This window comes from Leucopleurus acutus (genome assembly GCF_964270905.1).
Source record: "Leucopleurus acutus genome assembly, chromosome: 14".
In the NCBI taxonomy this organism is placed as follows: domain Eukaryota; kingdom Metazoa; phylum Chordata; class Mammalia; order Artiodactyla; family Delphinidae; genus Leucopleurus; species Leucopleurus acutus.
In genome coordinates, this window is record NC_139156.1 from 87,189,923 (window position 1) to 87,217,454 (window position 27,532).

The window sequence follows — 27,532 nt, forward strand, 5'->3', positions numbered from 1 at the left end:
ACGAGACTAAAATTATCTCCAATTGTGCAGGAGAGAAAAGTTTCACTGAAGGCAGGTGTAGTTCAGCCAAGCCCTACAGCACAGAAGTAGGAATGTGGGTATGTACGAATGGGAAACAGTTTAATGCAGAATGGATGAGAAATATGAATTCGACCTATTCTAAAACAACTGGCTTATTAACTCAGTAAATCGATTTAGTCAGTCAAACTAGCTTTAGCTGATTACTTATCCAGGGAATAGCTGTTTAGAGTAATTTTTGTCATAGAACAGTCAATAAAATGGTTGAACTATAGCTTTAGGCTTGCTAAGTGAAATAGATTGCTCTAGATGATTTTCAAGTGACTTACTTGGTAGTACTCACGAAATTGGGGGTTAACAATTGCTTAAGAAAACAAAGAGAATTGATTTTAAATAAAGTACTTACTGTGTGAACTATCTGTTCAGTAGCTCATGTTAAACGGATGTTTATAATCCCCATTGGACAACCAACTACTTTTTTGCAAATGGCAATGTGAATTGCTCTCGCATAAACTATAGCAATGACCACCTATCTAATTTGTTGTCCAAACCAGAAATGTTCTAACAATACTGGTGTCCTAATAAAAATAAGCACGAAGGGAACACACACTGGGTGTCTCCCGTGTGCCCGTGCATGCATCTATATCTCACTGAACCCCCATAACAGCCCCCAAGAGAGGGACTCTGAGAGTCCCCATGCTGCTTGTGGAGAAACAGGCACAGGAAGGTTCAATAGTCTATCTACCTTATATCACACAGAGGGTGGGAAAGCCCGTTTTTAAACCACCTGCCTCCAATTCCAGGTGCTAGGAGCCAGACTCAGCCTACAGCTCTCTTCTGCTGGCCTGGAGGTGAAACAAGGTGTCATGATTAGTCAAATCCCGGTCTTCACTCATCAAGGTAGCTTGAACACCTGCACGTCCTCCAAGTAGCATGTAGCATAAGCAATAAGATGTTTGCCCCGTGATCCTCCAGGAACTTGGAATCAGCTGTGCCTGGTTAGGCTGAGCTGGTTTAGAGTGGAGAGGACCACCGATCTTCCACCCGGGCAAGTGCCTTTTGACCTCCTGCCATCAGAGGGCCGAAAACGCCAGCCTGAGAATGTGCTGAGGCCTGTAGCCTAGTTAGGCCAGCTCAGAACAATGATGAGCACACGTTTTTCCAATCACCTTTCCTCATGCTCCCCATGCCTCATACTGCCCTGCTTCTTTATTCTTTATCCCACAGATACCCAAAGCCCCTTGCCTTTGGGGAGGCGGATTTGAGACCTATTGTCACGTCACGTCCTCGCTTGGCTGCCCTGTGAATAAACCTCCTCTTTGCTGCAAACCTCAGCATTTCAGTGTTTTGGCTTGCTGCGCCTCAGACGGAATGGTTGGGAGCAGTGGTACAGGACCCTTGCATGTGAGGGAAGCTGGTTCCTAGTAGTCACATTGCGGATGTTTTCTCCTCTCGGGGTGGGGGTGGGGCAGACATCCTGCTCTTCCGGAAAGGGACAAACACAGGTGCCAAACCCTTGCCCTCAGCGTCACCCTCACCTAGGAGCTTGTTAGAAGCACAGAATCCAGGCCCCACCCAGAACTACTGAATACCAGCCTGCATTTAACAAGATCCCCAAGAGAGGCATACCCATATTAAAGTTGGAGAGGCACCAAGCTGTCATCGTCTTCTCCGCAGCTAATGAAAACGAAGCAAAGATTCATCCCGAGCCGACTCTGCCTCAGTCACCTGGATATCCCATGAGCTCATTTAATCCTCCCCAGAACCTGCAAATGAGACTGAGGGTCAGAGTGGTCTAGCACCCAAGGTTCCATAAAAGAACACGACCAAGGCTCACTGGAGCCCAGACTTCCAAAACAGAAGGCCCCTGAGCACAGCATGGCACCACCGCAGCCCAAACCGTGGGCCTGGAGGGCAGGCCAGGCTCCCCACGCAGAGTTCACACCATTCGACAGATGCCCACAGCAGACCACAAGGCAATAATGAGAAGTAACTTCTGATTGTGGAATCTCTGAATTTTGAGATTTAAAGAAAAAAATCTGTTTTCAGGGGATGGTTAAAACAGTTCTACCAAGGAGTAAAGAGAGGGCATCTCAAGGCTCCTTCTGGACTAAGAATTTAATGCCTACTTATTGAGAAATGCTCCGTGCATTTGCTCAGCCCTACGTCAAGATGAAGTTCTCTGTGCCCTAGAAGCTTAGGTTCTAAAAAGGCCACAGAAATGGGTGAGACCTAAAAAATGCCAGAACAATGCAACGGTCTTAATCAGACTGTCTTTGCTTTGCCTTGCTTACAAGTCACTGACTTTAAACTGAATATGGTGTCATGTCTTTATGTTTCTTGAAGCTTTGTTTTTTCAAAAGATCATATAAAGATTTTCTTCCATGGTAAGACTTTTATATTGTATTTTTCTTAAACTGGACTGTGGTACATTTACCCTCCATCAGATGATTGCTTATAACTCACCTTGCTTTATTAAGAATACCGCTAGAGGCTTCTATGTGCCTACTAAAGAAAATACAATTTCAGGCCCATTGAAACCAATGAAAATCCAAGATTTCAGAGCACAAGATAATGAAAATTCTCTCTATCCGCGTCTCTTACTGCTTTTAATCTGTTAACAGTCCCTAAGTGTGTCAGATGAAAGGTACTGTCGTGGGAATTGACATCATTAACAGCATTCCATACAGGTAAGTCTTGATTGTTCCAATTTCTCAAAAAGTTGGACATATTTACTGCCTCTATGACATCTCTAGGGTGTGTGGAAGAAATAAAAAAGGGGGCTGTACAATGTATTTCTCCAAATATACACACAAATAGTTTGCACATACAAACAGGGAAACCTTATAAATAATGTATGGGGAGCAAAGGATTGTCGGTAACGGAACTACTCATTTCGAAAGACAACACTGTCACCAAGTGTCCCCTCACCAAAACTGACTGGGAATTTTTGGGGGCCACCAAACCAGAGATGGAGATTTTCAGGCACATTCTTGCCAGAAGAGAGAGCCTAGGGCATAAACCACTCAACTTGTTGGCACGAATGCCAGGGCAACCCAAGCAAGGGGATGTACAAGCCTACGTAACGCTTGGAAGTAGGAAGCTTTGGGGGACTACACCTGGGCTGGTACTGGCCTCCCTCCCCAAAGGGACAAGGAGAGCAGAAACCTGGATGGAGTCAAGACAGAGAACAAAGCAAGGCAAGGCTGGGTATGGAGCAACGTGTGGATCCAGGAGCATGTGTCTCAGAACTGCCGGGTCTCTGCAGACCAGCTGCATCCCCATTCTCCTTGACCCTCATGGGTATAATGAACTCAGGATGGGCAAATCCCGGCTGCCAAGTCACTTCCACCTGTCCATGGAGTTGACAGTTACTTGCTCACAGTGAACCAACCTCTCTGGACCTAACAGCTACCGCAGGAGGCGGTAGTGGAGAACAAGGTGACGACAACGACCAGATGCGAAGGAGCAAGAGACGTTCAGCGGACCGACTGGGTGGACTGATGGTGTGGGGTTAAGTCTGCAGAGCTAAAGGGGCCAGATGTAGAAAAGGGAAGGGGAACCATGAGGATATGGTCAAGCCCCATCGTATGGATATTTCATCCATATGTTGTATGCAAATCCCATTCAATTTGCTCTGAGTGAACAAGAGAGAACTAAATTATCCTTTAAACCATGTCAGTGACTTTATTTACCATCTCATTTGATGAGCTCATAGCCCAGGGTCAGAGGGAAATGGGAGCTGTGAGTCTGCCATCTCTCAGGAAGTCTCAGGCCTCAGAGGCCCCTCAGAGCCAAACTACCTCACCTTTTGCACTTTTCAAGCAACGTTATTCCTAAGTGCGAGTCACCCTCTTCATCAGGTTCTCCAAGAAACAGCAATCTCTCCCAATGAGAGAGGAAATATGGGCTACTTTGGCTTGCTGAGGCACAATATGTAGGTCTCCAAAATGGTACCTGCCTGGGGATTTTTCAAGAAAATTAAGCATCCGTGGTGATTTGTTTGTCTTCACATAACGTATGACCCAGATGTGCTGAGAAATAAGAAAAGGACGAACGAATCAAGGGTGGCTGATCCAAGGAGGCAAGGGGCAACTTCCACAGCCTACGTGGAAAGCTAGAGGGAGGGAACATCCAGCTGGTGGGAGCTGAAGACAGGGGCCAGTCCTCCTTGGGCTCGGGATGCCACCCCCTCTTCCTACATCTTCATGCTCTCCTTCTCTGTTGGCCCCTCCCAGCCATATTAAAGAGCCACAAGGAAATGCTCTCCTCCATTCCATTCTCCTGTCCTCCTATCCACCTCTCCCTTCTTTCCCTTTGCCATCAATTTCTTGACTTGCCCCCCATTTCTCCCCTCCCATCCACACTGCGGTCTGGTTTCTGCCCCACTACTCTCGCGAAACTGATCTCCTTGAAGCCCCCAATGATTTCTCCGTTGACAAGTCCAGGGCACTACTTCTCAATCCTTATCTTTGTGACCGCCAAGCCGAGTCAGATCTTAAACAACGTCTCTGTCTTGAAAATCTCTTCCCTTGGCTTCCGCGCCACCTTTCCTTTTCTTTCCATGAGACCGATCACAACCAGTGCTGCAGATTCCATCGAATTAAGGAATGCTGTTGCCTACATGTGTGAATGAGCTCACGTGAGTAAAGTACTGAAGTAGAGGACACCTAAAGTGAAACGTCTTCATGAATGTCCACGTGGCTGAGCAGCAAGCTAACCTTTCCTACATGTGCTAAAGAAGAAGAGTTGGGTTTTATTTTATTTACTTTTCCCTGGACTGTGTTGAATGACTATCATCTACAAGTTCAGGCTACTTTTGGCTGAGGATTAATGCACTGGGAGAGCTGAGAGAAAACTGAACAATAGAGCTGTCTTTTTCTTGACCAGTTCACCTTAGTTTCCCAAACTCTAAGTCTTTCCCGAATTCTTTCTCCTTTCTATTGTAGTAAAAGGAACATAACACAAAATCCACCATTTGGATCATTTTACAATTCACCGTACCATTCAGTGGAATTTACTACTGTCACAATGTTGTGCAACTATCACCACTGCCTAGCTGCAAAACATTTTCATCAACCAAGAGGAAACCTACACCCATTTTAAGGAGTCATTCCCTATTTCCCTCTCTTCCAAACCCCTGGCAACCACTAATGTAGAATCTTTTCTGTGTGTATGGATTTGCCACTGCTGGACATTTCATATAAATGGAACCATACAATATGTAGCCTTTCATGCCTGACTCCTTTCAATTAGTTGCATCCATCATGTAGCATGTATCAGAAATCCACTCACTGTTATGGCTGAATCCTTCATACCCTTTGAATACAAAATTAAAACTACGTTGAGAGTGAAGCTCTGTTTTAATGGCACATCTATTAGGCCAATTCATTGAAAGAAGCTGAAGATGGAGATATTGTTGTGAAATGATAATCGTTGAGAAGCCTCAGCCAATTGGATAACGAAAAGTTTGGGAAATGTTGCAAAAAATTATCTGCTTTATGTTAAAAGCCTATTAAACAAGGATGCAGGAGATTGTCTTTTTCTTGCAGGTAACTTAAATGAGGCAGAAAGAAATAACTGCCCTTTAGAACACATTTTGAAAGGATTCCATTTATTCTTAATAGACGAATGGGAGTACAGGAAGTTCACATCCAATATGGACTCCCTGTCCAAACACTGTTTATCGTTCTAGCCACCACTATCGAATTATATTTCTTGAGAGTAAGGCAGCTCAATTCCTGCATATTACTTTCTAAAATTCATCCATCAAATCCATTAATACAGTATAAACAAGAGTTGTTCAAGTTTAAGTGCGCTTCAAATATCAGGTATAAAGAACCCCCAGTAAGAAAAAGAATCCTATATCTCTTGCCAGAATGTGGTCAGCTCTGGGGCGCTCTGCTAGCTGAAGGACACATTCATTATTAAGGGGATAGAGGCTGTTTAAGTGGGATGAGAGCCAAAAAATTTTAACTACATATATGTGTTAAGAACAGTGCTGGGTTATCTCATATTCTCTATCAGTCAAGGCTCACCGTTTTACATACGTGAAAAGCAAAGTTAAAAGTGTATTAGTAGGGCTTCCCTGTTGGCGCGGTGGTTAAGGATCCACCTGCCAGTGCACGGGACACACGTTTGAGCCCTGGTCCGGGAAGATCCCACATGCCACGGAGCAACTAAGACCATGTGCCACAACTACTGAGCCTGCGTGCTAGAGCCCGTGAACCACAGCTACTGAAGCCCATGCACCTAGACCCCGTGCTCAGCAACAACGAGAAGCCACCACAATGAGAAGCCCGCGTACTGCAACAAAGAGTAGCCCCCGCTCACCGCAACTAGAGAAAGCCCGCGCACAGCAACGAAGAGCCTAGGCAGCCAAAGATAAATAAATAAATACGTCTATTTTTAAGAAAAGTGTTTTAGTAACTTACTAAAAGGCACGCAACCAGTAAACGTGAGCACACTCAAGTTTAAGCTAATACTTGAGATTAATAAAAACGGCACTAAATTAAAAGTTCAGAGATATTTTTTATTTCATACTTTCACTAATGCTCTTTGGAGATAAATCATGTCATTTATATGGGCCTTAGTTTTCACAACTTTAATAGTTGGAACCTTGACTAGATGATCTGTATGTAGTCTTCCAATTCTAAAATGTTCCACTAATTTGGACTGCTACAATAATTGCCCTTGCAATACATGCATGCTGCCACCAAGTAGCAGTAGAGACTACTAGTTCCTTTTTTACCCCTAGTGGGGGTGCATTTTGACAGCAGACTTATCCGTCAATAGTACAACCTGTTAGTATAACTATAAGATAACAAAATAATCTGGCATTCTTTCCTGTAAAAGAGAAGCTTTACATTGTGTCTGTGAATCATACCAGAATCACCTGCAGGTTTTTAAATATAGAGGAAATCCTGAACCCATTGAATGAGACTCTTCAGAGACAGGACTTGGGCATCTGGAATTTTGGGTTCCCATCATTTGTATGTTTTATTTCATTTTATTTTTGCCTATGTACAATATTTGTCACATCCTTTTGAATCTTTAAAACTTTCTTTTTGTTTTAAATTTTAGAATATTCCATAATCTTCACCTACTTTTCATAAGGTGTTATCTGTTATGTTTATTCGATCTTGTGCGTCTCCTGGTTAAGACTTCTTTCTTTCCTTTCTTTGTTTTTTTCGGGGCCCTGCCTCATGTCTTGCAGGATCTTAGTTCCCTGACCTGGGATTGGACCCCAGGGCCCCAGCAGTGAAAGCTTCATGTTCTAAATACTGGACCACCAGGGAAGTCCCAAGATTTCAGTTTTAAATGACTTCTTTCCCCACTCTAATTCATTCCTGGGATCAGTTTCATGTTTGGACATTAAAGCAACCTTGCATTGCCAGAATAAAGCTACTTTGATTCTGATATATGATTGTTTTACATACCATGGATACAGTTTGTGCTTCTCTTTACACATTTTGCATGCATGTTCAAAGGAGAAACTGGCCTGTGATTCTATTCTCGTAATATTCTTTATCGATTTTTTTGTTGCTTTTTTAAGATTCTATACTTTATGTTTTATTTATTTATTTTTGGCTGCATTGGGTCTTCATTGCTGTATGCGAGCTTTCTCTAGTTTCGGCGAGCGGGGGTCTATTCTTTGTTGCGGTGAGTAGGCTTCTCATTGCAGCCTTCTGACCCCATGGGCTTCTGACCCCATTCGTCAGTGCTACTTCAGGTCCTCACCCCTTCCCTTCTGACCCTGGGCGGTGAAATCCTCTTTCTGCGGCTGGCGTGCGGCAGAAAGTCAATGAGGCAAGAGTAGGTTTGGAGTATCCAAGGAGCAGAAAGGATGTCAGCGTGTGGAAAACAGAGCGAGCAAATTGGAGAGGAGAACGAAACAGTCAGAGAGGAAACAGAGGCCCAGATTCCTAGGTCTGTGGAGGCACTCTGAGGACTTTGCATTTTCTGTGAAGAAGCCACTGAAGAAATTTGAGTGACATGATCTGACTTATGTTTTAACAAGATCTCTCTGGATGCCACGCTGATTAGAGACTGTAGGAGAGCAAGGACAAGCCCCAGAAGACCAACAGTTGATTCAAAGAAATGATTACTCAAACATGGTCCCCCTCCTCAGTGAACACGCAGAGCAGCAATTGGCAAATAATGGCCACGAATCAAATCAGGCTCTCAGCCTGGATCTGTGGGACTGTGAGCTAATAATGGTTCTCACGTTTAGAAAGCTTGTTGAAGAGGAAAGAGGAGGAGAAGCTACAGAAACTGTATATGGCCCACAAAGCCTAAGATATTTCAAATCCAGAAAATGCTTTCCAACACCTGACGTAGAGCATGTGGCTGGTAGGAGGTCCTCAACCAAATTTGGAAGAGGAATACATGAGTCAGTTAGTTCCTGAAAACACTGTAAAGTGATAGGTGTCAAGAAACATTTACCCCTTCACCCTTAACCTTCACAAATGATGCCAGTTCCATTGAGCTATTGAAAAATACATTCTGGCTTTCAGAAAAATAACCCAGAGGACATTTTCTCACATACGCAAGGTCATAAACAACTGTCAAGTGAAGTTGAAATAGCAACAAATCAAATAATAACAAAAAACATTTTGACTGATTTTTAAATCTTAGAAAGCATTTTCATGTTCATTATCTAATTTAATCCTCAAATCAACGTCATGAGATAGTTATTATTTCCCCATTAGAAATGACCACATATGAAATCCTTAGTGATTGCTCAACAAAAGCTGAAATCTTGAGTGTTACATCTATTAAGGCCATGGTTGGGTGTTTTCCCATGGGAACATTGGATGCTAAAATCCACAGGGATTTTCAGCTCAAGATGGCAGACTAGGAAATATATTTACTTTCTGTTCCTCCTGAAACCATATCTAAATAAAACTGTAGAAATACCAAAATTAATCAACCAATAAAAGCCAAGATATTCTGGAAGTCATCAACCACAGAAAGATTTCAACACATTTCGAGAAGGCAAGCAATGAAATGGAGGAGCCATGAATAAAATAATGAAGAAAAAAAGGCTGAGCCTAAGTAAGGTCTGCACAAAGTCACTCAGCTTTTGCTGAGCTCTGGTTATAGTAAAGGGCAGAGGAAAGAAGAGGGGCTGAAAACAAGGAGACAAACGTCATTTTAGGAAAAACACTTCATTTAATGAGCTCCAGGGAACACTCAGCCTGCTGCCATACTAACTCATGAATTACAATGGATTGTTGGTAAGCAAGACAAGAAAACAGGGAAGAAACAAAAGAAACAAAAATCAAGACACTGTTTCTAACTGGACTCTTCTCAAATGAGATCGAGGAATTATGGTTCAATGCCACAGCTGTAAATCATTTCTGCTCTTGGAGAGGTTACAAAGGGCTTATAATATTTCCCTTGTTTTCAGACAGAATTTAGGTCTGAGCAAAAGCTTTTGTGTCCTCCAACCCCAAAATTTATTGGGGATGGAAGCCCAGATTTGCTGGGACATACCATAAAAAGAATCTCAAGAGCAGAGGGTCAAACTGATTTTGGAATATATGAATTATGCCCAGTGTGAGTTTCAATAGGTTTATATATATATATATACATTTTTACTGATCTATATGATTTTGGGTTCTGAAACTTCTACATGTCACATGCGTGATACATAACAGACAATGTCAGCCCCAGGAGGGAGAAAACACTCCAATGAAGCAAGCCAAAGAAACAAGTTTTAAGCAAGGTCAAGTGATGTGTAGACCAGGATTGTTCAATTCCTACCTGTCATGCTGAAGCTTCCAGCTCCTGAATAACAACACATGCTTCCCTTGTCCTAGACAGCCAAGAGTACGTCTCCTCTCTTGGGCATAGGAATCCCTAGAGTTACATATGGGTAGTAAAGAGTGGACCCAGCTGTCATACTCACAATGACCAAATTGTGTTGATCGTACTTTATACCAATACATCGCTCCACGCTGAAGTTGCAATAAATGATATATTTGCTTTCTAGACATGAATGAGACGCCTTACTGGATATACTCCAGGAAGGCCAGAGAAGCTGGCTTCTAATCCATATGGAACAATTCACTGGTGAATTTCTTTCAGGATAGACCATGATTTATCTAGAATATCATCTTTACATATCTGGATCCTTCAAACTAGACAAAGGGAAAATACGGGCTTCAAGCCTCAGTTAGAAATATGGAATGGTGCCATGCTGACAATGGGTGCTCCCTGACCTGTATCTTCTGAGATTAGAACACAGTGTGGTGGATGACCAATTCATGCGTTGAACAAAAGAAGACCTCCTACAGGGCAGTGTAGCTGTTCGTTACAGGTATGGCACTTAGGGCTAAGTACCATAAGGACTACAAGAAAAAACGAAAAACAAGTAACACATGAAGCATATACGATAAGGAGGCACCACAGTCCAGAGCACAAGCTCTGGAATCACACAGGCTTGGATCGAATCCCGGCTAAGCCACTACCATCTATATACCCTGAAGGACAGGCCAAGGTTTAAATGTTCTTTTACCAAATTTCAAAACAGAAGTGAAGAAAGAACCTATCTGCCAGGAAGGGACATCGTGGGCTGCAGCATCCAGTCGGATCAGGGCTCTGCATCTCCTGCTCAGAAACCTTGGCCACCTGGCTCATGGTGATGCTGGCAGCTGAGCAGCCCTGGAGAAGGCGATCCTGTCTCCAGGTCTCGCAGAGGAGCTGGGGAGGTCTGCGGACGAGGTGGCCCACACCCTGGTAAGCTCTGGCTGCCTCCTGCCCTCAGGTCTGAGCAGGCTCTGGCCTCTGGCCCCGTGGTGGGGAAGGCCTGGCCGATACATACGCAGGGCTGAGGGGCCTGCAGAGCCAGTCGCCAGGCAGGGTGAGCTCTGGAGGAGGCTTCCACAGTCCCCAACAGTCTCCGCATGGTGGCCCATCTGGTGCCAAACACCTGCCACCCACAGCCAGAAGTCCCAGCCACTAGAAAGTCCAGAAGGGGCCCTGCCCTTTGCCTTTGGGCCGGGGTTAAGCCAGCAGCTGGGCTTGCATGTGACCCCTGCATCACCCCCTGCCCCGCCTGCACTTTCTCTGTGACACGTACAATGGATATGTAATAAAGCCAGGCAGAGCCAGTGCTATAAATTCAGACGAGTTAGAATCTAGGAAGAGGCTCTCCCACTTTCACTCTCTGCTCTCAGATCAGGCAGGCAGTACCTCTAATATGGAAGCTATGGACACCACACCTCCTTCACACGCTGTCCTCTCCCATTCTGCTCCTGTTTTCCCCAGCACCCCATTTACGGCCCTGGCGGGCATCGGTGCTTCAGCAGGAAGCACGTCAGACCCCGAACCTATGGACACCACACCACCTTCACACGCTGTCATCTTCCATTCTGCTCCTGTTTTCCCGACCACCCCATTTACGGCCCTGGTGGGCATCGGTGCTTCAGCAGGAAGCACGTCAGACCCCGAACCTATGGACACCACACCACCTTCACACGCTGTCATCTTCCATTCTGCTCCTGTTTTCCCGACCACCCCATTTACGGCCCTGGCGGGCATCGGTGCTTCAGCACGAAGCACGTCAGACCCCGAACCTATGGACACCACACCACCTTCACACGCTGTCATCTTCCGTTCTGCTCCTGTTTTCCCGACCACCCCATTTACGGCCCTGGCGGGCATCGGTGCTTCAGCAGGAAGCACGTCAGACCCCGAACCTATGGACACCACACCACCTTCACACGCTGTCATCTTCCATTCTGCTCCTGTTTTTCCCAGCACCCCATTTACGGCCCTGCCGGGCATCGGTGCTTCAGCAGGAAGCCCGTCAGACCGCGAACCTATGGACACCACACCTCCTTCCCACGCTGTCATCTTCCATCCTGCTCCTCTTTACCCCAGCACCCCATTTACGGCTTAGGCCGGCACTGGTGCTTCAGCAGGCAGCACCTCTAACACCAAAGCTATGGACACCACACCTCCTTCCCAGGCTGTCATTTTCCAGTCTGCCCTGTCTCCAATAGAACCACTACCCATTTCACACCGCTGTTCCAAGTTCTGGGAACACACCACCCAGTGATAGCAATGCCTCAGCCCATGCCTCGACTCATTTACCTGCAACGTGAGCCAACAGATAGACCAACACTTCAAAGTTATGACAGAATGTTGAGTAAGTTATACGCTTGGAATTTCATTTATTATTATTAACAAGCACAACTGTAGTGCTTAGACTATAACAAGTACTATTCTAAGGGCTTACCAAATATTAACTCACTTATTCCTCATAATGGCAACCCTAGAGGTAGGGAATATTCATAATGTTCACTCTTCTGGGGGCAACTGAGGCCCAGAGACGTTGAAGAGCTTGCCTAATGCCACACAGTAAGTAGGTGGCAAAACCCGGGATTAAAACCAGACCGTCTAGACTTTCATCACTTTGCTGTGCCACCGTACTATAAGTTGTGGTTAGGGAAGGAACTAAATTGACAAGACTCTGAACTAAAAGGAGAAGGGAGAAATGAGAAAATGAGTGATCCTAGAAACTAGAGTAGAGTTAGGCTCAGCAATTTCTGGTGATGAGACCCGGAAGAACAAGAACTTGGTTGGAATATTAACTTGGGGTAGTATCTGAATCCATGGAGAAATGGTTTTGTTTTCTGTAAAATTTAGAAAGGTCAGTTGGATGAAGATTAATGAAGACAAAAGTAGAAAGGAAAAGAAAAAGGTGCCTTAAGGGAGACATAACCGCTTCCCTCTACGTACCCACAGTTGGGGTCCTGTGGGAAAGGATGGAGCTCTCTCTACCGGGTTGGTCACCAGGCTGAACAAGGAGAAACATGGCAACCATTGTACTGGTTTTGATGATCTCTCAAAACCAAGGCTTCAGTTTCCAAGAACGACCTACGGTAGCATAACTAGTGTGTGTCACACATGCCACTAAGTGTGTTTCCAGTCACACATTTTAATTGGAGAACTACTTCCTATGAGGTAGGCATTAGTTCCCTATGGCTGCTGTAACAAATGACTACAAATGTGCTTGCTTCTAACACAACACACTTATTTTCTTATGGTTCTGCAAGACAGAGGTCCAAAACCAGTTTCCCTGGGCTGAAACCAGAAGTCGACAGGGCCATCCATCCTCCTTCTAGAGGCTCTAAGCGAGAATCTGTTTGTTTCCTCGCCAGCATTCCTTCACTTCTGGCCACATCAATGCAACCCCAACTTCGTCATCACATTCTCTTTGGAGTACAAATTCCCTCTGCCTCTCTCTTACGAGAACACCAGTGGTTATATTTGGGCCCATCCAGGTAGTCCAGGAGAATCTTCCCATCTGAGAACCATTACTTTCATCCCACTGGCAAAGTGCCTTCTGCCATTTAAGGTGACATTCACAGGTTCTGGAGAGTAGAATGTGGACATTTGGGGGCAATGGTATTATTCAGTCTACGACAAGGTAGATACTATTATCTTTCTCAGACGTAGCAAATGACGTTTAGGGAAGTAGTTTGTCTCAGGTCTACAATTTCCAGAGTAGAGACTTAAATTCTGCCACTGACACTTTAGGACACACCCTAAACAACTTGAATCTGTGTCCTTAACTACTGCATAATCCTTGGTTAAGAGTCACACTTAGGTATCAAGACCCAATTGAATACAACACAAGTACTGTCTCCTCTTTCACTATGTTTGCCTGGTGTACTGATGAATCTTGCCCAGAGCAGAAGAGTTCAGAAAATTGTTATGCAGGTTTACGAAGAGAAAGCATTTACTGTTTGACGTGCCCGGAGTAACGGAAGGCTTTTTCAAATAAAATATGCCACCAAAGAGTCAAGTGTCACAACAGAGGTAACCCCGTGGGAGTCACGAGACTAAAATTATCTCCAATTGTGCAGGAGAGAAAAGTTTCACTGAAGGCAGGTGTAGTTCAGCCAAGCCCTACAGCACAGAAGTAGGAATGTGGGTATGTACGAATGGGAAACAGTTTAATGCAGAATGGATGAGAAATATGAATTCGACCTATTCTAAAACAACTGGCTTATTAACTCAGTAAATCGATTTAGTCAGTCAAACTAGCTTTAGCTGATTACTTATCCAGGGAATAGCTGTTTAGAGTAATTTTTGTCATAGAACAGTCAATAAAATGGTTGAACTATAGCTTTAGGCTTGCTAAGTGAAATAGATTGCTCTAGATGATTTTCAAGTGACTTACTTGGTAGTACTCACGAAATTGGGGGTTAACAATTGCTTAAGAAAACAAAGAGAATTGATTTTAAATAAAGTACTTACTGTGTGAACTATCTGTTCAGTAGCTCATGTTAAACGGATGTTTATAATCCCCACTGGACAACCAACTACTTTTTTGCAAATGGCAATGTGAATTGCTCTCGCATAAACTATAGCAATGACCACCTATCTAATTTGTTGTCCAAACCAGAAATGTTCTAACAATACTGGTGTCCTAATAAAAATAAGCACGAAGGGAACACACACTGGGTGTCTCCCGTGTGCCCGTGCATGCATCTATATCTCACTGAACCCCCATAACAGCCCCCAAGAGAGGGACTCTGAGTGTCCCCATGCTGCTTGTGGAGAAACAGGCACAGGAAGGTTCAATAGTCTATCTACCTTATATCACACAGAGGGTGGGAAAGCCCGTTTTTAAACCACCTGCCTCCAATTCCAGGTGCTAGGAGCCAGACTCAGCCTACAGCTCTCTTCTGCTGGCCTGGAGGTGAAACAAGGTGTCATGATTAGTCAAATCCCGGTCTTCACTCATCAAGGTAGCTTGAACACCTGCACATCCTCCAAGTAGCATGTAGCATAAGCAATAAGATGTTTGCCCCGTGATCCTCCAGGAACTTGGAATCAGCTGTGCCTGGTTAGGCTGAGCTGGTTTAGAGTGGAGAGGACCACCGATCTTCCACCCGGGCAAGTGCCTTTTGACCTCCTGCCATCAGAGGGCCGAAAACGCCAGCCTGAGAATGTGCTGAGGCCTGTAGCCTAGTTAGGCCAGCTCAGAACAATGATGAGCACACGTTTTTCCAATCACCTTTCCTCATGCTCCCCATGCCTCATACTGCCCTGCTTCTTTATTCTTTATCCCACAGATACCCAAAGCCCCTTGCCTTTGGGGAGGTGGATTTGAGACCTATTGTCACGTCACGTCCTCGCTTGGCTGCCCTGTGAATAAACCTCCTCTTTGCTGCAAACCTCAGCATTTCAGTGTTTTGGCTTGCTGCGCCTCAGACGGAATGGTTGGGAGCAGTGGTACAGGACCCTTGCATGTGAGGGAAGCTGGTTCCTAGTAGTCACATTGCGGATGTTTTCTCCTCTCGGGGTGGGGCTGGGGCAGACATCCTGCTCTTCCAGAAAGGGAGAAACACAGGTGCCAAACCCTTGCCCTCAGCGTCACCCTCACCTAGGAGCTTGTTAGAAGCACAGAATCCAGGCCCCACCCAGAACTACTGAATATCAGCCTGCATTTAACAAGATCCCCAAGAGAGGCATACCCATATTAAAGTTGGAGAGGCACCAAGCTGTCATCGTCTTCTCCGCAGCTAATGAAAACGAAGCAAAGATTCATCCCGAGCCGACTCTGCCTCAGTCACCTGGATATCCCATGAGCTCATTTAATCCTCCCCAGAACCTGCAAATGAGACTGAGGGTCAGAGTGGTCTAGCACCCAAGGTTCCATAAAAGAACACGACCAAGGCTCACTGGAGCCCAGACTTCCAAAAAAGAAGGCCCCTGAGCACAGCATGGCACCACCGCAGCCCAAACCGTGGGCCTGGAGGGCAGGCCAGGCTCCCCACGCAGAGTTCACACCATTCGACAGATGCCCACAGCAGACCACAAGGCAATAATGAGAAGTAACTTCTGATTGTGGAATCTCTGAATTTTGAGATTTAAAGAAAAAAATCTGTTTTCAGGGGATGGTTAAAACAGTTCTACCAAGGAGTAAAGAGAGGGCATCTCAAGGCTCCTTCTGGACTAAGAATTTAATGCCTACTTATTGAGAAATGCTCCGTGCATTTGCTCAGCCCTACGTCAAGATGAAGTTCTCTGTGCCCTAGAAGCTTAGGTTCTAAAAAGGCCACAGAAATGGGTGAGACCTAAAAAATGCCAGAACAATGCAACGGTCTTAATCAGACTGTCTTTGCTTTGCCTTGCTTACAAGTCACTGACTTTAAACTGAATATGGTGTCATGTCTTTATGTTTCTTGAAGCTTTGTTTTTTCAAAAGATCATATAAAGATTTTCTTCCATGGTAAGACTTTTATATTGTATTTTTCTTAAACTGGACTGTGGTACATTTACCCTCCATCAGATGATTGCTTATAACTCACCTTGCTTTATTAAGAATACCGCTAGAGGCTTCTATGTGCCTACTAAAGAAAATACAATTTCAGGCCCATTGAAACCAATGAAAATCCAAGATTTCAGAGCACAAGATAATGAAAATTCTCTCTATCCGCGTCTCTTACTGCTTTTAATCTGTTAACAGTCCCTAAGTGTGTCAGATGAAAGGTACTGTCGCGGGAATTGACATCATTAACAGCATTCCATACAGGTAAGTCTTGATTGTTCCAATTTCTCAAAAAGTTGGACATATTTACTGCCTCTATGACATCTCTAGGGTGTGTGGAAGAAATAAAAAAGAGGGCTGTACAATGTATTTCTCCAAATATACACACAAATAGTTTGCACATACAAACAGGGAAACCTTATAAATAATGTATGGGGAGCAAAGTATTGTCGGTAACGGAACTACTCATTTCGAAAGACAACACTGTCACCACGTGTCCCCTCACCAAAACTGACTGGGAATTTTTGGGGGCCACCAAACCAGAGATGGAGATTTTCAGGCACATTCTTGCCAGAAGAGAGAGCCTAGGGCATAAACCACTCAACTTGTTGGCACGAATGCCAGGGCAACCCAAGCAAGGGGATGTACAAGCCTACGTAACGCTTGGAAGTAGGAAGCTTTGGGGGACTACACCTGGGCTGGTACTGGCCTCCCTCCCCAAAGGGACAAGGAGAGCAGAAACCTGGATGGAGTCAAGACAGAGAACAAAGCAAGGCAAGGCTGGGTATGGAGCAACGTGTGGATCCAGGAGCATGTGTCTCAGAACTGCCGGGGCTCTGCAGACCAGCTGCATCCCCATTCTCCTTGACCCTCATGGGTATAATGAACTCAGGATGGGCAAATCCCGGCTGCCAAGTCACTTCCACCTGTCCATGGAGTTGACAGTTACTTGCTCACAGTGAACCAACCTCCCTGGACCTAACAGCTACCGCAGGAGGCGGTAGTGGAGAACAAGGTGACGACAACGACCAGATGCGAAGGAGCAAGAGACGTTCAGCGGACCGACTGGGTGGACTGATGGTGTGGGGTTAAGTCTGCAGAGCTAAAGGGGCCAGATGTAGAAAAGGGAAGGGGAACCATGAGGATATGGTCAAGCCCCATCGTATGGATATTTCATCCATATGTTGTATGCAAATCCCATTCAATTTGCTCTGAGTGAACAAGAGAGAACTAAATTATCCTTTAAACCATGTCAGTGACTTTATTTACCATCTCATTTGATGAGCTCATAGCCCAGGGTCAGAGGGAAATGGGAGCTGTGAGTCTGCCATCTCTCAGGAAGTCTCAGGCCTCAGAGGCCCCTCAGAGCCAAACTACCTCACCTTTTGCACTTTTCAAGCAACGTTATTCCTAAGTGCGAGTCACCCTCTTCATCAGGTTCTCCAAGAAACAGCAATCTCTCCCAATGAGAGAGGAAATATGGGCTACTTTGGCTTGCTGAGGCACAATATGTAGGTCTCCAAAATGGTACCTGCCTGGGGATTTTTCAAGAAAATTAAGCATCCGTGGTGATTTGTTTGTCTTCACATAACGTATGACCCAGATGTGCTGAGAAATAAGAAAAGGACGAACGAATCAAGGGTGGCTGATCCAAGGAGGCAAGGGGCAACTTCCACAGCCTACGTGGAAAGCTAGAGGGAGGGAACATCCAGCTGGTGGGAGCTGAAGACAGGGGCCAGTCCTCCTTGGGCTCGGGATGCCACCCCCTCTTCCTACATCTTCATGCTCTCCTTCTCTGTTGGCCCCTCCCAGCCATATTAAAGAGCCACAAGGAAATGCTCTCCTCCATTCCATTCTCCTGTCCTCCTATCCACCTCTCCCTTCTTTCCCTTTGCCATCAATTTCTTGACTTGCCCCCCATTTCTCCCCTCCCATCCACACTGCGGTCTGGTTTCTGCCCCACTACTCTCGCGAAACTGATCTCCTTGAAGCCCCCAATGATTTCTCCGTTGACAAGTCCAGGGCACTACTTCTCAATCCTTATCTTTGTGACCGCCAAGCCGAGTCAGATCTTAAACAACGTCTCTGTCTTGAAAATCTCTTCCCTTGGCTTCCGCGCCACCTTTCCTTTTCTTTCCATGAGACCGATCACAACCAGTGCTGCAGATTCCATCGAATTAAGGAATGCTGTTGCCTACATGTGTGAATGAGCTCACGTGAGTAAAGTACTGAAGTAGAGGACACCTAAAGTGAAACGTCTTCATGAATGTCCACGTGGCTGAGCAGCAAGCTAACCTTTCCTACATGTGCTAAAGAAGAAGAGTTGGGTTTTATTTTATTTACTTTTCCCTGGACTGTGTTGAATGACTATCATCTACAAGTTCAGGCTACTTTTGGCTGAGGATTAATGCACTGGGAGAGCTGAGAGAAAACTGAACAATAGAGCTGTCTTTTTCTTGACCAGTTCACCTTAGTTTCCCAAACTCTAAGTCTTTCCCGAATTCTTTCTCCTTTCTATTGTAGTAAAAGGAACATAACACAAAATCCACCATTTGGATCATTTTACAATTCACCGTACCATTCAGTGGAATTTACTACTGTCACAATGTTGTGCAACTATCACCACTGCCTAGCTGCAAAACATTTTCATCAACCAAGAGGAAACCTACACCCATTTTAAGGAGTCATTCCCTATTTCCCTCTCTTCCAAACCCCTGGCAACCACTAATGTAGAATCTTTTCTGTGTGTATGGATTTGCCACTGCTGGACATTTCATATAAATGGAACCATACAATATGTAGCCTTTCATGCCTGACTCCTTTCAATTAGTTGCATCCATCATGTAGCATGTATCAGAAATCCACTCACTGTTATGGCTGAATCCTTCATACCCTTTGAATACAAAATTAAAACTACGTTGAGAGTGAAGCTCTGTTTTAATGGCACATCTATTAGGCCAATTCATTGAAAGAAGCTGAAGATGGAGATATTGTTGTGAAATGATAATCGTTGAGAAGCCTCAGCCAATTGGATAACGAAAAGTTTGGGAAATGTTGCAAAAAATTATCTGCTTTATGTTAAAAGCCTATTAAACAAGGATGCAGGAGATTGTCTTTTTCTTGCAGGTAACTTAAATGAGGCAGAAAGAAATAACTGCCCTTTAGAACACATTTTGAAAGGATTCCATTTATTCTTAATAGACGAATGGGAGTACAGGAAGTTCACATCCAATATGGACTCCCTGTCCAAACACTGTTTATCGTTCTAGCCACCACTATCGAATTATATTTCTTGAGAGTAAGGCAGCTCAATTCCTGCATATTACTTTCTAAAATTCATCCATCAAATCCATTAATACAGTATAAACAAGAGTTGTTCAAGTTTAAGTGCGCTTCAAATATCAGGTATAAAGAACCCCCAGTAAGAAAAAGAATCCTATATCTCTTGCCAGAATGTGGTCAGCTCTGGGGCGCTCTGCTAGCTGAAGGACACATTCATTATTAAGGGGATAGAGGCTGTTTAAGTGGGATGAGAGCCAAAAAATTTTAACTACATATATGTGTTAAGAACAGTGCTGGGTTATCTCATATTCTCTATCAGTCAAGGCTCACCGTTTTACATACGTGAAAAGCAAAGTTAAAAGTGTATTAGTAGGGCTTCCCTGTTGGCGCGGTGGTTAAGGATCCACCTGCCAGTGCACGGGACACACGTTTGAGCCCTGGTCCGGGAAGATCCCACATGCCACGGAGCAACTAAGACCATGTGCCACAACTACTGAGCCTGCGTGCTAGAGCCCGTGAACCACAGCTACTGAAGCCCACGCACCTAGACCCCGTGCTCAGCAACAACGAGAAGCCACCACAATGAGAAGCCCGCGTACTGCAACAAAGAGTAGCCCCCGCTCACCGCAACTAGAGAAAGCCCGCGCACAGCAACGAAGAGCCTAGGCAGCCAAAGATAAATAAATAAATACGTCTATTTTTAAGAAAAGTGTTTTAGTAACTTACTAAAAGGCACGCAACCAGTAAACGTGAGCACACTCAAGTTTAAGCTAATACTTGAGATTAATAAAAACGGCACTAAATTAAAAGTTCAGAGATATTTTTTATTTCATACTTTCACTAATGCTCTTTGGAGATAAATCATGTCATTTATATGGGCCTTAGTTTTCACAACTTTAATAGTTGGAACCTTGACTAGATGATCTGTATGTAGTCTTCCAATTCTAAAATGTTCCACTAATTTGGACTGCTACAATAATTGCCCTTGCAATACATGCATGCTGCCACCAAGTAGCAGTAGAGACTACTAGTTCCTTTTTTACCCCTAGTGGGGGTGCATTTTGACAGCAGACTTATCCGTCAATAGTACAACCTGTTAGTATAACTATAAGATAACAAAATAATCTGGCATTCTTTCCTGTAAAAGAGAAGCTTTACATTGTGTCTGTGAATCATACCAGAATCACCTGCAAGTTTTTAAATATAGAGGAAATCCTGAACCCATTGAATGAGACTCTTCAGAGACAGGACTTGGGCATCTGGAATTTTGGGTTCCCATCATTTGTATGTTTTATTTCATTTTATTTTTGCCTATGTACAATATTTGTCACATCCTTTTGAATCTTTAAAACTTTCTTTTTGTTTTAAATTTTAGAATATTCCATAATCTTCACCTACTTTTCATAAGGTGTTATCTGTTATGTTTATTCGATCTTGTGCGTCTCCTGGTTAAGACTTCTTTCTTTCCTTTCTTTGTTTTTTTCGGGGCCCTGCCTCATGTCTTGCAGGATCTTAGTTCCCTGACCTGGGATTGGACCCCAGGGCCCCAGCAGTGAAAGCTTCATGTTCTAAATACTGGACCACCAGGGAAGTCCCAAGATTTCAGTTTTAAATGACTTCTTTCCCCACTCTAATTCATTCCTGGGATCAGTTTCATGTTTGGACATTAAAGCAACCTTGCATTGCCAGAATAAAGCTACTTTGATTCTGATATATGATTGTTTTACATACCATGGATACAGTTTGTGCTTCTCTTTACACATTTTGCATGCATGTTCAAAGGAGAAACTGGCCTGTGATTCTATTCTCGTAATATTCTTTATCGATTTTTTTGTTGCTTTTTTAAGATTCTATACTTTATGTTTTATTTATTTATTTTTGGCTGCATTGGGTCTTCATTGCTGCATGCGAGCTTTCTCTAGTTTCGGCGAGCGGGGGTCTATTCTTTGTTGCGGTGAGTAGGCTTCTCATTGCAGCCTTCTGACCCCATGGGCTTCTGACCCCATTCGTCAGTGCTACTTCAGGTCCTCACCCCTTCCCTTCTGACCCTGGGCGGTGAAATCCTCTTTCTGCGGCTGGCGTGCGGCAGAAAGTCAATGAGGCAAGAGTAGGTTTGGAGTATCCAAGGAGCAGAAAGGATGTCAGCGTGTGGAAAACAGAGCGAGCAAATTGGAGAGGAGAACGAAACAGTCAGAGAGGAAACAGAGGCCCAGATTTCTAGGTCTGTGGAGGCACTCTGAGGACTTTGCATTTTCTGTGAAGAAGCCACTGAAGAAATTTGAGTGACATGATCTGACTTATGTTTTAACAAGATCTCTCTGGATGCCACGCTGATTAGAGACTGTAGGAGAGCAAGGACAAGCCCCAGAAGACCAACAGTTGATTCAAAGAAATGATTACTCAAACATGGTCCCCCTCCTCAGTGAACACGCAGAGCAGGAATTGGCAAATAATGCCCACGAATCAAATCAGGCTCTCAGCCTGGATCTGTGGGACTGTGAGCTAATAATGGTTCTCACGTTTAGAAAGCTTGTTGAAGAGGAAAGAGGAGGAGAAGCTACAGAAACTGTATATGGCCCACAAAGCCTAAGATATTTCAAATCCAGAAAATGCTTTCCAACACCTGACGTAGAGCATGTGGCTGGTAGGAGGTCCTCAACCAAATTTGGAAGAGGAATACATGAGTCAGTTAGTTCCTGAAAACACTGTAAAGTGATAGGTGTCAAGAAACATTTACCCCTTCACCCTTAACCTTCACAAATGATGCCAGTTCCATTGAGCTATTGAAAAATACATTCTGGCTTTCAGAAAAATAACCCAGAGGACATTTTCTCACATACGCAAGGTCATAAACAACTGTCAAGTGAAGTTGAAATAGCAACAAATCAAATAATAACAAAAAACATTTTGACTGATTTTTAAATCTTAGAAAGCATTTTCATGTTCATTATCTAATTTAATCCTCAAATCAACGTCATGAGATAGTTATTATTTCCCCATTAGAAATGACCACATATGAAATCCTTAGTGATTGCTCAACAAAAGCTGAAATCTTGAGTGTTGCATCTGTTAAGGCCATGGTTGGGTGTTTTCCCATGGGAACATTGGATGCTAAAATCCACAGGGATTTTCAGCTCAAGATGGCAGACTAGGAAATATATTTACTTTCTGTTCCTCCTGAAACCATATCTAAATAAAACTGTAGAAATACCAAAATTAATCAACCAATAAAAGCCAAGATATTCTGGAAGTCATCAACCACAGAAAGATTTCAACACATTTCGAGAAGGCAAGCAATGAAATGGAGGAGCCATGAATAAAATAATGAAGAAAAAAAGGCTGAGCCTAAGTAAGGTCTGCACAAAGTCACTCAGCTTTTGCTGAGCTCTGGTTATAGTAAAGGGCAGAGGAAAGAAGAGGGGCTGAAAACAAGGAGACAAACGTCATTTTAGGAAAAACACTTCATTTAATGAGCTCCAGGGAACACTCAGCCTGCTGCCATACTAACTCATGAATTACAATGGATTGTTGGTAAGCAAGACAAGAAAACAGGGAAGAAACAAAAGAAACAAAAATCAAGACACTGTTTCTAACTGGACTCTTCTCAAATGAGATCGAGGAATTATGGTTCAATGCCACAGCTGTAAATCATTTCTGCTCTTGGAGAGGTTACAAAGGGCTTATAATATTTCCCTTGTTTTCAGACAGAATTTAGGTCTGAGCAAAAGCTTTTGTGTCCTCCAACCCCAAAATTTATTGGGGATGGAAGCCCAGATTTGCTGGGACATACCATAAAAAGAATCTCAAGAGCAGAGGGTCAAACTGATTTTGGAATATATGAATTATGCCCAGTGTGAGTTTCAATAGGTTTATATATATATATACATTTTTACTGATCTATATGATTTTGGGTTCTGAAACTTCTACATGTCACATGCGTGATACATAACAGACAATGTCAGCCCCAGGAGGGAGGAAACACTCCAATGAAGCAAGCCAAAGAAACAAGTTTTAAGCAAGGTCAAGTGATGTGTAGACCAGGATTGTTCAATTCCTACCTGTCATGCTGAAGCTTCCAGCTCCTGAATAACAACACATGCTTCCCTTGTCCTAGACAGCCAAGAGTACGTCTCCTCTCTTGGGCATAGGAATCCCTAGAGTTACATATGGGTAGTAAAGAGTGGACCCAGCTGTCATACTCACAATGACCAAATTGTGTTGATCGTACTTTATACCAATACATCGCTCCACGCTGAAGTTGCAATAAATGATATATTTGCTTTCTAGACATGAATGAGACGCCTTACTGGATATACTCCAGGAAGGCCAGAGAAGCTGGCTTCTAATCCATATGGAACAATTCACTGGTGAATTTCTTTCAGGATAGACCATGATTTATCTAGAATATCATCTTTACATATCTGGATCCTTCAAACTAGACAAAGGGAAAATACGGGCTTCAAGCCTCAGTTAGAAATATGGAATGGTGCCATGTTGACAACGGGTGCTCCCTGACCTGTATCTTCTGAGATTAGAACACAGTGTGGTGGATGACCAATTCATGCGTTGAACAAAAGAAGACCTCCTACAGGGCAGTGTAGCTGTTCGTTACAGGTATGGCACTTAGGGCTAAGTACCATAAGGACTACAAGAAAAAAAGAAAAACAAGTAACACATGAAGCATATACGATAAGGAGGCACCACAGTCCAGAGCACAAGCTCTGGAATCACACAGGCTTGGATCAAATCCCGGCTAAGCCACTACCATCTATATACCCTGAAGGACAGGCCAAGGTTTAAATGTTCTTTTACCAAATTTCAAAACAGAAGTGAAGAAAGAACCTATCTGCCAGGAAGGGACATCGTGGGCTGCAGCATCCAGCCGGATCAGGGCTCTGCATCTCCTGCTCAGAAACCTTGGCCACCTGGCTCATGGTGATGCTGGCAGCTGAGCAGCCCTGGAGAAGGCGATCCTGTCTCCAGGTCTCGCAGAGGAGCTGGGGAGGTCTGCGGACGAGGTGGCCCACACCCTGGTAAGCTCTGGCTGCCTCCTGCCCTCAGGTCTGAGCAGGCTCTGGCCTCTGGCCCCGTGGTGGGGAAGGCCTGGCCGATACATACGCAGGGCTGAGGGGCCTGCAGAGCCAGTCGCCAGGCAGGGTGAGCTCTGGAGGAGGCTTCCACAGTCCCCAACAGTCTCCGCATGGTGGCCCATCTGGTGCCAAACACCTGCCACCCACAGCCAGAAGTCCCAGCCACTAGAAAGTCCAGAAGGGGCCCTGCCCTTTGCCTTTGGGCCGGGGTTAAGCCAGCAGCTGGGCTTGCATGTGACCCCTGCATCACCCCCTGCCCCGCCTGCACTTTCTCTGTGACACGTACAATGGATATGTCATAAAGCCAGGCAGAGCCAGTGCTATAAATTCAGACGAGTTAGAATCTAGGAAGAGGCTCTCCCACTTTCACTCTCTGCTCTCAGATCAGGCAGGCAGTACCTCTAATATGGAAGCTATGGACACCACACCTCCTTCACACGCTGTCCTCTCCCATTCTGCTCCTGTTTTCCCCAGCACCCCATTTACGGCCCTGGCGGGCATCGGTGCTTCAGCAGGAAGCACGTCAGACCCCGAACCTATGGACACCACACCACCTTCACACGCTGTCATCTTCCATTCTGCTCCTGTTTTCCCGACCACCCCATTTACGGCCCTGGCGGGCATCGGTGCTTCAGCAGGAAGCACGTCAGACCCCGAACCTATGGACACCACACCACCTTCACACGCTGTCATCTTCCATTCTGCTCCTGTTTTCCCGACCACCCCATTTACGGCCCTGGCGGGCATCGGTGATTCAGCAGGAAGCACGTCAGACCCCGAACCTATGGACACCACACCACCTTCACACGCTGTCATCTTCCATTCTGCTCCTGTTTTTCCCAGCACCCCATTTACGGCCCTGCCGGGCATCGGTGCTTCAGCAGGAAGCCCGTCAGACCGCGAACCTACGGACACCACACCTCCTTCCCACGCTGTCATCTTCCATCCTGCTCCTCTTTACCCCAGCACCCCATTTACGGCTTAGGCCGGCACTGGTGCTTCAGCAGGCAGCACCTCTAACACCAAAGCTATGGACACCACACCTCCTTCCCAGGCTGTCATTTTCCAGTCTGCCCTGTCTCCAATAGAACCACTACCCATTTCACACCGCTGTTCCAAGTTCTGGGAACACACCACCCAGTGATAGCAATGCCTCAGCCCATGCCTCGACTCATTTACCTGCAACGTGAGCCAACAGATAGACCAACACTTCAAAGTTATGACAGAATGTTGAGTAAGTTATACGCTTGGAATTTCATTTATTATTATTAACAAGCACAACTGTAGTGCTTAGACTATAACAAGTACTATTCTAAGGGCTTACCAAATATTAACTCACTTATTCCTCATAATGGCAACCCTAGAGGTAGGGAATATTCATAATGTTCACTCTTCTGGGGGCAACTGAGGCCCAGAGACGTTGAAGAGCTTGCCTAATGCCACACAGTAAGTAGGTGGCAAAACCCGGGATTAAAACCAGACCGTCTAGACTTTCATCACTTTGCTGTGCCACCGTACTATAAGTTGTGGTTAGGGAAGGAACTAAATTGACAAGACTCTGAACTAAAAGGAGAAGGGAGAAATGAGAAAATGAGTGATCCTAGAAACTAGAGTAGAGTTAGGCTCAGCAATTTCTGGTGATGAGACCCGGAAGAACAAGAACTTGGTTGGAATATTAACTTGGGGTAGTATCTGAATCCATGGAGAAATGGTTTTGTTTTCTGTAAAATTTAGAAAGGTCAGTTGGATGAAGATTAATGAAGACAAAAGTAGAAAGGAAAAGAAAAAGGTGCCTTAAGGGAGACATAACCGCTTCCCTCTACGTACCCACAGTTGGGGTCCTGTGGGAAAGGATGGAGCTCTCTCTACCGGGTTGGTCACCAGGCTGAACAAGGAGAAACATGGCAACCATTGTACTGGTTTTGATGATCTCTCAAAACCAAGGCTTCAGTTTCCAAGAACGACCTACGGTAGCATAACTAGTGTGTGTCACACATGCCACTAAGTGTGTTTCCAGTCACACATTTTAATTGGAGAACTACTTCCTATGAGGTAGGCATTAGTTCCCTATGGCTGCTGTAACAAATGACTACAAATGTGCTTGCTTCTAACACAACACACTTATTTTCTTATGGTTCTGCAAGACAGAGGTCCAAAACCAGTTTCCCTGGGCTGAAACCAGAAGTCGACAGGGCCATCCATCCTCCTTCTAGAGGCTCTAAGCGAGAATCTGTTTGTTTCCTCGCCAGCATTCCTTCACTTCTGGCCACATCAATGCAACCCCAACTTCGTCATCACATTCTCTTTGGAGTACAAATTCCCTCTGCCTCTCTCTTACGAGAACACCAGTGGTTATATTTGGGCCCATCCAGGTAGTCCAGGAGAATCTTCCCATCTGAGAACCATTACTTTCATCCCACTGGCAAAGTGCCTTCTGCCATTTAAGGTGACATTCACAGGTTCTGGAGAGTAGAATGTGGACATTTGGGGGCAATGGTATTATTCAGTCTACGACAAGGTAGATACTATTATCTTTCTCAGACGTAGCAAATGACGTTTAGGGAAGTAGTTTGTCTCAGGTCTACAATTTCCAGAGTAGAGACTTAAATTCTGCCACTGACACTTTAGGACACACCCTAAACAACTTGAATCTGTGTCCTTAACTACTGCATAATCCTTGGTTAAGAGTCACACTTAGGTATCAAGACCCAATTGAATGCAACACAAGTACTGTCTCCTCTTTCACTATGTTTGCCTGGTGTACTGATGAATCTTGCCCAGAGCAGAAGAGTTCAGAAAATTGTTATGCAGGTTTACGAAGAGAAAGCATTTACTGTTTGACGTGCCC